This window comes from Lepus europaeus, chromosome 7 (assembly GCF_033115175.1).
Source record: "Lepus europaeus isolate LE1 chromosome 7, mLepTim1.pri, whole genome shotgun sequence".
NCBI lineage: Eukaryota > Metazoa > Chordata > Mammalia > Lagomorpha > Leporidae > Lepus > Lepus europaeus.
Genome location: NC_084833.1, coordinates 78,890,768 through 78,906,145, shown reverse-complemented (window position 1 = coordinate 78,906,145; position 15,378 = coordinate 78,890,768). Strand labels below are relative to the sequence as shown.

The 15,378-nt window shown below is 37.7% G+C and overlaps 1 long non-coding RNA gene across 1 annotated transcript in view; it reads right to left on the bottom strand.

Annotated features, from left to right (window-relative positions):
• The window catches only part of LOC133764624 (uncharacterized), a 40,977-nt gene that overhangs the window by 23,260 nt on the left and 2,339 nt on the right, over window positions 1–15,378 (bottom strand). The gene's annotated exons all lie outside the window — the stretch shown is intronic.

Genomic DNA, 15,378 nt, shown 5'->3' with positions numbered 1-15,378 from the left:
ATCTTCCACTGCTTTTCCGGGCACATTAGAAGGGAGCTGATTCAAAAGTGGAGGAGCTTGGGCACAAACAGCACCTACATAGGATACTTAACCCATGATGTCACAATGCCTATCCTTGAAGGAATGTTTTTAAAAAGACACAAATAAATAGAAACCTATTCCATATTTACAGATTAAAAGAACTAAGATTGTCAAAATATCCATACAACCTAAAGTGATATACAGATTCATTGCAATCCCAACCCAAATTTCAAGGGCAGTTTTTTACAGAAATAGAAAAAACAATTTTGAAAATTCATATAGAAGCAGAAAACATCATCAATAGTCATACCAATCTTGAGAAAGAAGTGCAAAGCTGGAGGCCTCACACTGATTTCAAGTTATATTAATAAACTAGTAATCGAGACAACAAAGTATTAGCATAAAAATAAATACTTTGACCAACAGAAAAGAATACATTTCCCAGAAATAAACGTATATATACATTTATGGTTAACTGATCTTCAACAAATATGCTAAGAATAAGCAATAGAAGTATGATGGCCTCTTCAACACAAGTACAAGGAAAACAGGACCTCTGCATCCAAGTCCCCTCTGTTCCACTTCCTATCCAGCTCCCTGCTAATGACCTGGGAAAACAGCAGAAGATGGTGCAACTGCTTGAGCCCCTGCACTCATGTGGGAGACCTAGAAAAAAAACAACTTCTGGCTCCTCACTTCAGCCTGTCTCAGGCCTGGCTGTTGTGACCATTTGGGGAGTGAACCAGCAGATGGAAGATCTCTCTCTCTCTCTCTCATCCTCTCTCTCTCTTTTTCTCTCCCTTTGTCTCTGCCTCTCTATAACTTTATCTTTCAAATAAATAAGCAAGTATTTTTTAAAAAAGATGAAGAAATTCAGCTGCTCGGCAGGCATATGAAAAAGCACTCAGCAGATGTAGTCATCAGGGAAATGCAAATCAAAGCCACAATAAGATGTGACCTCACACCTGTTATAACGGATAGTTGTTATCGAGAAGACAAAAAATTAGTCTCGATGGGCACATAGGAAAAATGAAGTCCTTCTATTCAAAAGACCTTTCTCATAAGAAGAATTCACAAATAGTACATCCCTTCATTGTTTCTCATTGTTCTCACAGCAGCTTTCCACTGTGCAATGTCATTAAAGCTACTGAGGCAGAGGTCACCAAATCCATTTGATTGCTTTTAGTTCTCAGTTAATAACTCTGTAGCTTTTGACACTAGATTATTCCATTCTTAAAAGTCTTTCAATTTTTGTCATACATGATACTATTCTTATTCCTACCCAGCTTCCTGACCATTTTTTGCCAATTCTCATTTGCCATCCCCTCCATTTCCCCTTTTATAACTTAGTTTTAAGCAAATTTCAGTTAAAAGAAATAGGATGCATCTTATGGCCCCATTTATGATCTATTAAGTATATATTTATAGACACATTCAGAATTTGGATATCTAAGTTGTGTTTATTAGTCATATATATACATATACACATATATACATATATATATATGTGTGTGTGTGTGTGTGTGTAGTTTCCAAAAAGTTCTCAGAAAGTGCAATTATGAAAAAATGGTGTTTAGATTTCAAAATCTTTTGCACCTAATTAAACTTATCTTTGATTTCCATTTTCCACAAACTTTAGGAAAAAGTTTATTTACTTTCATCTACTTGAAAGGCTGAGCAACAGAGACAGAGAGACAGACAGAGAGACAGAGAAAGAAAGAATATTCCATCTACCGCTTCACTTCTGAAATGTCCACAACAGGTAGGGCCGGCTAACGCCAGGAGCTAGGAACTCCATCCACTGTCCCACAAGGGTGGCAGGGACCCAAATACTTGATCCATCATCTACTGCCTCGCAGGACACATTATAGGAAGGTGGGTCAGAAACAGAGCAGCCAGGACTCAAACTGGCACTGCAATATGGGATGCAGACATTCCAAGAGAAAGCTTAACCCACTGCACCACAACGCCTGTCCCTTCCACAAATTTTTTGAAATCTCTTCATATACCAAAATGTTAGTAAGCAGTGGAGATAATATTGGTAAATTTCATTTTAATATTTTCTATAATTTCTAAATACTTTTGAAATTATCATATATAACTTTTAAAATCAGATTATCAATAATAAATTCACTATTTATGCTTATATGCTCTGTAGTGATACTTACATGTTTTGATCCAAATTGTTCTTTCAAGATCAGATTTTGGATCCAGCATTGTGGCATAGCAGGTAAAGCCACCACACATATCAGTGCAAATTCTGGCTGTTCCACTTCTGATCCAGCTCCCTGCTAATGGCATGGCCAAAGTATTTGGATGCCCGGCACTCACATGGGAGACACAGAAGAAGCTCCTGGCTCCTAGTTCCTGGCTCCTGGCTCTGGCCTGGCCCTGCGCAGGCTAATGTAGCCAGCCATCTGGGAAGATTCTCTCTCTCCCTCTCTCTCCCTCCCCCTCCCTCCCTCTCTCCCTCCCCCTCTCCCCCTCTCTCCCTCTCTCTCTCCTCTCTCTCTCTCTTCATCTCTCTCTCTCTCTCTCTCTCACTCTCTCTCACACACACATGCTTTCAAAATAAATAAATCTGTTTTAAAAAGACCAGATCTTTTTACTACATTCCATATCTGAATCTCCCATAGTCATTCCTCACCCTCATCCTTCATTTGTGCCTCCACAATCACCAAAGCATACTTTTCCTTGAGTAAGTGCTTTTTATAGCTATGTAGTTACACGTTCATAATTCCCCAAACAGATAATTCCATGAAATATTCATGTTCCTATTCATAGTGCCTATCATACATAGTGCCTTTGTATTAATTGAGTAAATAAGCTAAGAGGATTGTTTTTGTACCTTATGGTTTAGGGAATTATTGAAGTTTTTAAGTTAGAGAGTAACATATTTGGATTTGTAATTAAAGATTATCTGGATGTACAATCATGCATTGCTTAGCAATAGTGATATGTTGAGAACTGTGTCATTAGCTGATCTTGTCATTGTGCAAACACCATAAAGTACACTCACATAAACCTAGACAGTGTAGGCCAATCAAGTAGAGTGGGCTCTTGATTCAACCAAGAAATGCAATAAACATGATATGTATAAGATTACTGTTGATATAGCATAACATACTGTTTTACAGTGACCTTTCATTTTTTAAGTAGAATGCCTATAATATAAAATACTGATCAAAAGTACAGTATCATATATACATAAACTAATAGTTGATTGTTATCAATTATTATATACTATATGTAATGTTATATACTATCTTTTTTTGCAATTGGTACTGCAGATTTGTTTACACCAGCATTCACAGACACATGAGTAATGTACTGTTTCATGACTTTATGATGACTATGACTTCACTAGGAGATGGAAATTTTTCAGCTCCATTATAACCTGATGAGACCTCTGTTGTGTATGTGATCCGTCATGTAGTGAAACATGACATGGGGGCATACCTATGAAAAATGAATAGGAAGTGAAGTTTGGAAGATAAGAATAAGCATAAAATGTGACAAAAACTCTAGGCACCGATGACAGAAACTTTCTAATGAAGTCATACCTCCAGGGAACAATAAATATAAATAAAAAATTCCTTGGCATTCCTTATACATTATTTGGTATGACTGAAGGTGTTTGATTATTCTATGATAAATCTTTGCTGCCATCTGGTGGAATAATTTAATATTTCTATTTTATATCAGTGTTTAAGTTCAGAGATTTACTGAATCTTTATCTATAGTTGTTATTCATTATCTGAAAAAAAAAACTTCAATTTAACCCTTAAAAAAAACCTAGAAAATTCCTTCTGCTACTTTCATGAAATTTACTTTTTTTTTTTTTTTTTATTTTTGACAGGCAGAGTGGACAGTGAGAGAGAGAGACAGAGAGAAAGGTCTTCCTTTTGCCGCTGGTTCACCCTCCAATGGCCGCCGCGGTAGCGCGCTGCGGCCGGCGCACCACGCTGTTCCGATGGCAGGAGCCAGATGCTTATCCTGGTCTCCCATGGGGTGCAGAGCCCAAGCACTTGGGCTATCCTCCACTGCACTCCCTGGCCACAGCAGAGAGCTGGCCTGGAAGAGGGGCAACCGGGACAGGATCGGTGCCCCGACCGGGACTAGAACCCGGTGTGCCGGAGCCGCAAGGTGGAGGATTAGCCTGTTGAGCCACGGCGCCGGCCGAAATTTACTTTTTAATTCGCATGAACTTTTCATGTATCACTTGGGGTCTAACACTGTTTTCTTAATTGTAATATAATTTCTTTATTTGCATTTGTTTCTGTTCAACTTTTTTCCAAATTTCTACAAGCTAAAGTTCAGTAATAGTTATTGTATTTATTGAACTATTTTCTTATTAAGTAGAAATAAATTCATTTATTCAACATTTAATTACTATCTATCTCATGTCAGCCATTGCTCTAAGTAGTTAGAATAATACAATAGTAGTAGTGGGAAAAGAAACAAAAACCCATGATTCCAGGAGCTGACTCTTCAGTCAGAAAATAAAGTAGATTTCTATGTCCTGATGTTCTTTGAAAACTTATTTCCTGTTATAACAAACTGCAATTTTCCTAGTTTGGAAGGATACTAGATATAGAAGAAACTATATCTAAACTAGGCTTATTCTTTAAGAAAATATAGTTTAGTATTAGTCTGCTAATACTAACTGATAGAATCAAAAAGGGAGAGAAAGATCCAACATGGGAAGTGGGATACACAGCAGACTCATAGAATGGCAGATGTCCTAAACAACACTCTGGCCTCAGAATCAGCCCTTAAGGCAATCAGATCTGGCTGAAGAGCCCATGAGAGTATTGTAGGCATGGAAAGCCAAGATATCATGGAAAAGAAAAAAAGAAGAAGACCTAAATGAAAGATCTCTGTGAGTGAGATCCCAGTGGAAAGAACGGGGCCATCAAAGAAGGAGGTACCTTTCTCTGAAGGGAGGAGAGAACTTCCACTTTGACTGTGACCCTATCGGAATAAGATCAAAGTCAGCGAACCCTAAAGGCTTCCATAGCCCTGGCAACTCATGACTAGAGCCTAGGGAGATTACTGACGCCATGAACAGGAGTGTCAAATTGTTAAGTCAGCAACAGGAGTCACTGTGTACTTACATCCCATGTGGGATCTGTCCTTAATGTGTTGTCTAATGTGCAGTGATGCTATAACTAGTACTGAAACAGTATTTTTACACTTTGTGTTTCTGCGTGGGTACAAACTGATGAGATCTTTACTAATTATATACTGAATCAATCTTCTGTATATAAAGATAATTGGAAATGAAAAAAGGAAAAACCTGGTGTTAAATTGGAAATGGCATAGAAAATTAATTAATTTTTAAAAAAATATTATGTAGGATCTCTGCCTTTAATGTGCTGTACACTCTTATTTAATGCTATAACTAGTACTCCAACAGTATTTTTTTTTTCACATTGTGTTGCTATATGGGGGCAAACTGTTGAAATCGTTACCTAATTTATACTAAACTGATCTTTTGTATATTAAGAGAATTGAAAATGAATCATGATGTGATTGGAAGGGGAGAGGGAGTGGGAAAGGGGAGGGTTGTGGGTGGGAGGGAAGTTTTGGGAGGGGGAAGCCATTGTAACCCATGAGCTATACTCTGGAAATTTATATTCATTAAATAAAAGTTTAATAAAAAAAAAGAGAAAAAAAAGAAAATATAGTTTAGAATACTCCAAAATAGTTTCATGCATATAAAATTTTGTAGAAACTTCAAATCTTAGTAACTGTTCATATTGACAGGATTACAAAAACTGTGGAACTAATAAATGAGTAAGCAATGAATTAAAAAATTTGGATAGTTTCTTCCAATCTGAACAAAACAAGTTTTTAGCACACATATACAACATATAAAGAGCTAAAATTTATCAAAAGCTGAAATGGTTTAGAAAAACTGGCATTTTCAAGAATAACAGAATGTCATTTGGGGAAATGCTAGCCACTATTGCTCAAGGAAGTCATTTCCCATTATCAACAATACCTGCAAACATTCTGGCTGTATAATTGCCTTTTTTCTTTTTTAGTATACCTTCTAGTCCATAAAATTCTGAGATATAATGAATTTCAATTTGTGACCTTCAATGATTTTTTAAAAGAATATTAATTAAGAATGCACATATTTCAATATATTTTAATTTGTTTCAGTCTGGATCCTCCAAAGGCATAACTGAAAGCAAGGGCTTTTAGTCAAATAATCTATTTTGGGAAATTATCTCAAAGGAGTAGGAAACTTGGAAGAAAAAGGAGGGGAAAAATTGAATCCTAAGTATGACATTGAACTAGTTACTGTGGTGTTTATCTATGGCCCCATCCCTTTAAGAAGTCCTGTAAAAACAATCTCAGGTGTATTGTTCACATGAGACACAGAATTAAGAAACACAAGTTCCCATCCCTAAGTTGGTCAAACATTGCACCAGTTGTGTTTATACTGCCAAGTCTGGTAATGATCCAAAAGCCTAACTGAATTCTATCAGACACTAAAAAAAAGAGAGAGATTTAATTATTTTAAAAGCTAAGGAGGGGCCAGCACAGCGGCTCAATAGGCTAATCCTCCGCCCCTGCACACCGGGTTCTAGTCTTGGTCGGGGCGCCGGATTCTATCCCGGTTGCCCCTCTTCCAGGCCAGCTCTCTGCTGTGGTCCGGGAGTGCAGTGGAGGATGGCCCAAGTCCTTGGGTCCTGCACCCGCATGGGAGACCAAGAGAAGCACCTGGCTCCTGGCTTTGGATCAGCGCAGTGCGCCGGCCTCAGCGGCCATTGGAGGGTGAACCAACGGCAAAAAGGAAGACCTTTCTCTCTGTCTCTCTCACTGTCCACTCTGCCTGTCCAAAAAAAAAAAAAAAAAAAAAAAAAAGCTAGGGAGGGAAGGAAGTGGAGGAAAGGGAGGAGGAGAGCAGAGAGAGAGAGAGAGATCAATCTGGTTGGCTACAACAGCCTATTCTGGGCCAGAATGAAGCCAGAATTCCATCCTTGTCTCCCATGTGGGTGGCAAAACCTGCAGTACTTAGGTCATCATCTGCTGCTTCTCAGGCATATTAGCAGGGAGCTGGGTGGGAAGCAAAGTAGACAGGATTCAAACCAGAATTTGATAAGAGATATAGGTAACCCAAGCATAGGCTTAACCGAATGTACCACAGCACGTTTTATATATTGGTACCAGAGAAAGGTACATGATGCAGATGAAATGTTGTCAGGTACACTCCACAGTAATTGGAGGAAAACAGTAGGCCAAGAGAACATGAGGTGGGACATAAAATGTTTATGATTCTTAACTCTTTTGTGAAGCTATTAAAACTAATAATAACCCTATCTTGGGAAATGAAAAAATAAAGACAAATGTAACTTTTTTCATAAGAAAACATTTTATAATTTTGACACAAGGACTTAATAAATTACTTTCACCAGCACTGCCATCGTAGAAGACATTCAATATGGGTAACATGAGGAAAGTTATATTCTTTCAAATAGCTGTGTGTGTGCGCGCGCTTCTGTTAGTGTACAAATACACATGAATGTGCAGAAGAGTAAAAGCATAAATGTGCAGGCATTTGGCCTAGTATTTAAGGTGCTTGTTAAAATGCCCATACATCAAATCAGAATGCCTGGGTTACATTCCTGGCTCTGGCTTCTATTAATGCAGACCCAGGGAGGCAGCAGTGATGGTTCAAGTAATTGGGTTCCCACAAACTATGTAGGACCTGGATTGAGTTCCTGGCTCCTGACTTCAACCCGGACATCCCAGCCATTTTGAACATTTGAGGAGTGAACCCAGCAGATGAGAGTTCTGTTTCTCTGCTTCTCAAATTAAAAAAAAAAAAATTAATTAATTAAACATAAATGAAAAGTTTTAATTAAAAATTAACTTACTTACATTTTTAAATATATATATTGCTAGAATGTTTTATGGGGTACCATGCAATTTTCAACACATATATACAACATAAACTTAGCAAATCAGACAATTAGCACTTACCATTTCCTCACTTTTTTTCTTATGTTTGTAGCCTACCAACCCCTCTTTCAGTTCTTCACACTACATAAAATACAGAAAATGTAGTATTTGTTGCTCTGTGTGTGGCTTATTTCACTTAGCAAAATGACCTCCAATTCTACCCCTTTTGCAACAAATGCCAAGATTTAATTTTTTTAGGCTGAATTATGCTCTGCTTTGTATACATAAACTTGCATTATTTACTCATCCATCAATGAACACCTAAATTGATTCCATATCTTGACTGTTGTGAATAGTGCTGCAATGAACATGGTAGTGCAGATACCACTTTAATATTCTTATTTCATTTTCTTCACATATATATACCCATATGCAGGATAGCTGTGTCATATGGAAGTTCTATTTTTAGCTTTTCTGTGGAAAATCCATACTGTTCCCCAAACTGGATTCAGCAATTTGCATTCTCACCAACAATGTATAAGGACTCTCTTTTCTCCACATCCCAGCCATCATTTGTTATTTCTTGTCTTTATGATAATAGCCATTCTAATTTGAATGGTACTTTACTGAAATTTTTATTTGCATTCCCCAGATCACTAGTGATAGTGAGCATTTATCCTTATCCTTTTTGATCATCTGTATTTCATCTCTTGGAAAATGTATATTCAGATTCTTTGTCTATTTATGAACTGGATTGTTGGGAGGTTTGTTGTTTTTATTCCTGAAATATTCTAGCTATTAGCACTTTGGCATATGAATAATTTGCAAATACTTTCTCCAATTCTGTCAGTTGTCTCTTCACTCTTGATGGTTTCCTTGGTTGTTCAGAAACCTGTTAGTTTGCTGTAATCTCATTTGTCCATTTTTGTTTTTTGGCCTGTGTTTTCTGGAGCTTTATTAAAAAATTGTGCTGAAATGTTTCCATTACATTTTCTTTCAGTTGTTTCAAAGTTTCAGGTCTTACATTTACATCTCTGATCCATTTTTAGTTGAGTTTTGTGTAGAATGAAGTGCATACAGGTAACTAGTTTTTCCTATATCACTTATTTAAGAGGCAGTCTATATTCCAAGGTTTATTTTTGACACCTTTGTTAGGAATCAATTGGCATATCTGCATTGCTTCATTTCTGAGACCTCTGTTCGGTTCTACTGTCCATATATCTGTTTTTAAGTCAGCACCATGCTGTTAGCTCTGTAGTATCTTATAATCAGGTACTGTGATGCCTCCAACTTTGTTCTTTTTGTTCAACATTGATTTGGCAATTTAGCAAATTCTGTGCTTCTATATGAATTTTAGGATATTTTCTAGATCTGTGAAGGATGTCATTGGCATTTTAATGGGAATTGTATTGAATCTCTGAATTGCTGTGAGCAGTATGGATATTTAATATTACATTTCCAATCTATGAACATGTAAGTTATTTACATTTTTATACATCTTTAATTTCTTTCATTAGTATTTTCTAATTTTCACTATAGAGGTCTTTTGAATGCTTAGTAAAAAGAATTCCAAGGTGTATATTTTATAGCTGTTGTGAATGGGATTGCTCTTCTTTCTTTCTGAGTTCATTACGGCTATATTAAAATGGTACTGATTTTTTTCTGTGTTAATTTTGTATTGTTGCATCCACTCATCAGCTAAAACAAAATGTTACAAAAAACAGTGACAGTCACACATGAAATTTATTGAAAATGAGAAGCAAAAAAGACAAATGAGAGGCAAGGTAACCGATCGGGACCAGCCACCGATCGGAACCAACACTCCTTGCCAGAGTGCAGCCCCCAGCACCAGGTTACACAGCTTTTTATAGTATTCTGTCCACTAGAGCTCACAATTTCAAACCAGACCCCTGGTATGCAGTGAACAATAAAGAGGAAAACCAGAATATGGTTGTAAGATAACAGTTAACAACAACAAACCCAATAACATATCCAAGATAAGGTTGTAAGATAACAGTGAAGGACACACTTCTGTCAACCTAGTTCCTGGGAATTTGGGCCCACATAGTTTCACAAGATACACTCTTAGATGTTAGCAAGAAAAGTTAATATGTACAAAACCAAGAGATCTGCAATTAGCTTTTAGGCACACTCACTCCATTTTGATTCTGATTCTACAGTATCCTGCAACTTTACTGAAATTACTTATTAGTTCTATAGATTCCTACTGGAGTCTTTAGTTTCTCTACAAATGATCATTGTCTTTAAGGGATAATTTGACGTCTTCCTTCCCTATTTTTATGTATTTTATTTACTTCTGTTACCTAAAGTAGCTGGTTAAAACTTCTAGTACTGTGTTGAATAAGAATAGTGAGAATAGACATCCTTTTCTAGTTCTAAATCTTAATGGGAATGCTTTTGCTTTTCCCCATTCAATATGATATTGATTTGGGGAAATATTAATATCAGTGTCATATTGATATTCAGTATTATATTGGCTGTGGGTTTATCATACATATCCTTTGGTATATTGAGGTATGCCTCATATACAGCTAGGTTGTTCAGAGAATTTTCATAAATGGATGTTAAATTCTATCAAACAATTTTTCTGCATCTCTTGACACAATCTGTTGATATGATGTATCAATGCAGGAGTGTTCCATTTGGGTGGCAGGAATCTATCACCATTGCTTCCCAGGGTGTTCATGAGCAGAAAGTTGGAATTGGAAGCAGAGCCAGGAGTTGAAACCAGGCATGTGACTCAGGTGACTCCATGTGTTAACTGCTACTTCAAACAACCACCCCAATATTCTTTTCTTTAAAGTCTGTTACTAAAGCAGTGTTGTGGTACTCTTGGGGCCAGCATATTGACCAGCTTTTTCTGACTTCCAGCGTCCCAGTGTTGATATTTGCATATCTTGAAGATCAGTTGTCTCTATAACTTTTAAAGAATTACTTTTGTGATGAAAGCCTTTTCCTAATGATGTCTTTTTGGAAGTCAGTTTGGTATGCTATTTCAGCTTTAGCCCCAGTGAGCACTGTGGGATAACCTCTCACAACCTTCCTGCTCTGTAATCAATGTCAGAGGCAGCAGGCTATATGGCACTCCGCTCAGCTTCAGGAGGGATGCACAGATCTCAGTGGAAGCCTGTGTGGTGGGGCCTTGGGCAAGTGTGTCAGCCCTCCATCCTCAGTGACTGATGCCATATGAGTACTGGCTCAGAGTTCCAGAGAAGGTTGCATGGATCCCTGCAGGGCAGGGGAATAGCCAGGGCTGAGGATGGAGCTGATCTATATTCTTTGGGAGTACGTAGGTCCCTGCAACTACAACTACAACTAGCTATAGAGAAGAATATGGGAATAGGGCAAGTTAAAATGTGAAACAGTTAGTTGTTCTTACCACCATTTAGCTCTTGTTGAGTACCTTCCTTATTGTAAATATAGGATTGGAGATTTTAATATTATAAATCATCATCAGGCCTGCCAATCACTGCCAGTCCTGTTTCTGGGCCTCCTATCTTCATATTGCTTAGAACACTGCTTGCAGTTAGGGGTTTTCCATTCTGTAAGAAGGAACCAGATGGCCAGTGCTGTGGCTCACTTGGCTAATCCTCTGCCTGCAGCGCCAGCACCCCAGGTTCTAGTCCCGGTTGGGGCACCAGGTACTGGTCCCGGTTGCTTCTCTTGCAGTCCAGCTCTCTGCTGTGGCCCGGGAGGACAGTGGAGGATGGCCCAGGTGCTTGGGTCCCTGCACCCGCATGGCAGACCAGGAGGAAGCACCCGGCTCCTGGCTTCAGATCAGCATAGCACTGGCCGTGGGGGCCATTGGGGGAGTGAACCAACAGAAGACCTTTCTCTCTGTCTCTGTCTATAACTCTATGTGTCAAATAAAATTTTTTTAAAAAATGTTATTGCTTTAATTGCAATAAATTCTTTAAAAAAAAAAAAAAAAAGGAGCCACAATCAGCCTGACAATGGAGCCTAAAGCAGCTAAGTGCATGGGAGGGGGAGGAGACAAGTTTATGAAGGTGCCTTTATATACCTGTATGTATTCACCTGTGTGAACACAAGGAAAGTGTTAGGTTTACAGATCCTAGTTTAGGGACAGGCTAGGATGGGGGATGGAAAGAAAAATTCCATCTCTTCTCACTTCAACCTCACCCTATTCCCATATGTGGTACGGAAGAAACCCATCCCTAGGTCCCAGCCTTTAGGACTGGAGTCATTTTCAACCTAGTGGAGTTACAGATACATTGTGTGAGTACACTAGTTCTGTTTTCTTCTTAAAGTCTTGGAAAACTATGAGACAAGAAGCAAAGCAAGACAGTTATCCATTAGAACATGAAGCTGCAGCCATTGCTGATGGTGGTGATCTTAGCTTTATGCTCCTACTGTAGACCTGCAGAACCTGCAGTAACCTTGCCTCATCCAGGCTGTGGAACTCATCTGTTATGTCTTATTCATTGGTCAATTAATACAGGATGAACATGGAGTTGTTCTGGCCATTCCTGGAAACCCAGTGAGAGATGGCTTTCCCCCATTCTTCTGGCCTGTGCCACACAATCAGGAAGCTACACTTACTCTTACACTACCACTTGAAGTCCTTTTCTTTCTGAGTTCCTCTAAGACAACCTGGACTCCACTGAGAGCTTCTAATGCAACATGACATTGTTGAAAACTGAGGTCTCCTAGGTTTCTACCACCTGTCATTTTAGAATAAGAACAGCATGGTGGCCAACTCCTTCTGCCAAAGTTTCCATTCAGAGGGAAAGAAGAAATACTGCCAAGATCACTTGAAGCTCTTTACTATCAAAATTGCCCAGGAAACCTCAGTTTTGAATAACTGCAATCCTTTCGTTAATTTCTATAATTCTGGAAAACTGACAGGTTTCACCACTATCATTGTTTTTATGGATGAATTCAGTGTTTTTGGAGGTCCTTACTTCTGGAATTCCTGTGTCCTCTTTGTGGCTTTTATATCTTAGAATTCTCTCTTGTAATTGGGGCAGATTTATGCTGTCATTTCCTTCCTATAATTTACTGCCTCCAAGAAGGTTTAATAACAAAGAAATACACTAAATACTTTTCAAAATGTTACATGTAATAACTAGTAGAATTAAAATTATATCCATAGCAAAATCCTTTGTTAGTCCTTAAGTGACCACAGGATAAAGGACTTTCAGGCTGTCTATATGATCTAATATCTGTTACCTCTCCAGCTTCATCTGGCTCCTTGTTTATGAGCCCTAGTATATTTCAATAACTCTTTAGTTCTTCCAATGTTACAACATCTTCCATCTCACGACTTTGGTGTAGACTATTATCTATGCCTGTACCCCACCCCAGATCAGGTAAATTTCCATTCCCACTAACAGCATAACATATTTTCCATGTGTACTTATAGCAATATATTTGAGAATAAATTTATATTTGCAGGTATTTGATTCATGTCTATCTTTCTTGTGAAATTCAAACACAATGAGGACACATGGGTGAACTATCACTTTGGTTCCCTGCACCTAGTGTAGTACCAACACATAGTTAACTATTTAATACTGGCTGAAACAAATTAAAACTAAGATACACATTTTGGAAATCACAGTGAAAATAAAAAATACAAAAACATATTTAGCAAACAAAATGAAAATAAGAAAGTAGACATAACTGTAGACAGAAAAGGACAATACAAGTGAGATAACAAAATAGGACTAACATAAATAAATAAATAAAGATTTGGAAGGCAGTGTGACAAAGGAGAGAGAAGAAAAAGATAGCTTCCATACTTGCATACTGGTTTATCCCTCAAATAGCCTCAACAGTCTAGACGGAGTCAGGCCAAAGCCAAGAAGTAGGAAATCCAACTGAGTCTCCCAGGGGCTGACAAGAATCCAAGCATTAGCAGGAAGCAGGACTGGAAGTAGAGGTAGGACTTGATTCCAAGCACTCTGATATGGGATCTGGGTATCGCAAGTGCTGTCTTTAACTGCTGAGTCACAATACCCATTCCAAGATTAAACTCATGATTATTTTTATTGTTAAACATTTATGGACTTATTACTCAGTGTTTACACTACACTAAACGGACTGCATGCATTATCTAATCCTCAAGACATCTTATCAATGTTTTATAGATGAGAAAGGAGACTATCAGATGTTAAGTAACTTACAAAGTCACTAGTAAATTCTGGAACACTTTAGGGGCCTGAATAATCACTAATCAGAAAGAAAAGATTAGGTTTCTCTGCAAAATAAAAGTCTTAGCTATAAGTCGAAAAGAAAAGAAAAAAAAGAAAAGAAAAGAAAAGAAGAAAAGGAAAGAAGCAATCTATTTTCTGATTGCCATGTAAATGCCCCCCAAAAATGACACAAGTTAAATAAACAGATGGGGTTAGTTTTATTAGGCAAACCAAAGAAAAACTTAATAAAACTTAAAGCACTAACATCAAATATATTTCAAGACAAAAGACACTAAAAGATACAAAGAAAGTTTCTGTAAATCAACATGGCTTAAAACACAATTGTAATAGCTGAATTTATCACATCTTTCTGAGGACTACACAGATCAAATAAAGGTTGCTTTTTGTTCCTTTTTATAACACATACAATGTGAATACTTATTATATTTTTCAGAAACATCTAAGTGTATACAGCAAGAAGAAAAATCTTAAATTTAATTAATTTATTTATTTGAAAGAGTTACACAGAGAGAGAAGTAGAGGCAGAGAGGTCTTCCATCCATTGGTTCACTGCTCTATTCGCCACAACGGCCAGAGTTGCGCTGATCCAAAGCCAGGAGTAACAAGTTTCCTCTGGATCTTTCCATGCGGGTGCAGGCCCCCAAGAACTTGGGCCATCTTTTGTGCTTTCCCAGGCCATGGCAAAGAGGTGGATCGAAAACTGAGCAGCCAGGACTCTAACCAGTGCCCATATAGGATGCTGGCACTGCAGGCAGCGGCTTTACCAGCTATGCCACAGTGCCAGCTCCCCAAAAAATCTTAACTTTACTCCTTGAAGCCTTTCCTTGTTTACAACCACTGTTATTAAGGATTAGTTCATTATCTTTTCAAAGATTATTCTACATAGTTATATAGATAGATCTGCATACCATATTCGTAATTATTGCTGTTCAAGATACTGAAGCTTAATTGAACTTTTACCCCCATTTTCCCATAATATACATCTCTTTCCACTTCCATCAACCTTAATCCAGTAGAATTGAATAATATTCCCTATGAAGGCTTATTAAAATTCATTCACTAAATTACTAAAAATACTTAACTGAACCAATACTAGTTGGTAGACTACTTCTGCCCATTAAGGTAGATACTAACAAGTTGTGACTGTTAAGCAACTGAAATGTAGCTAGGCTAAACTAAGAAATGTTGTAAGTCTAAAATACATGCCATATTTTGGACATATTGTTTAAAAATATAAATATCT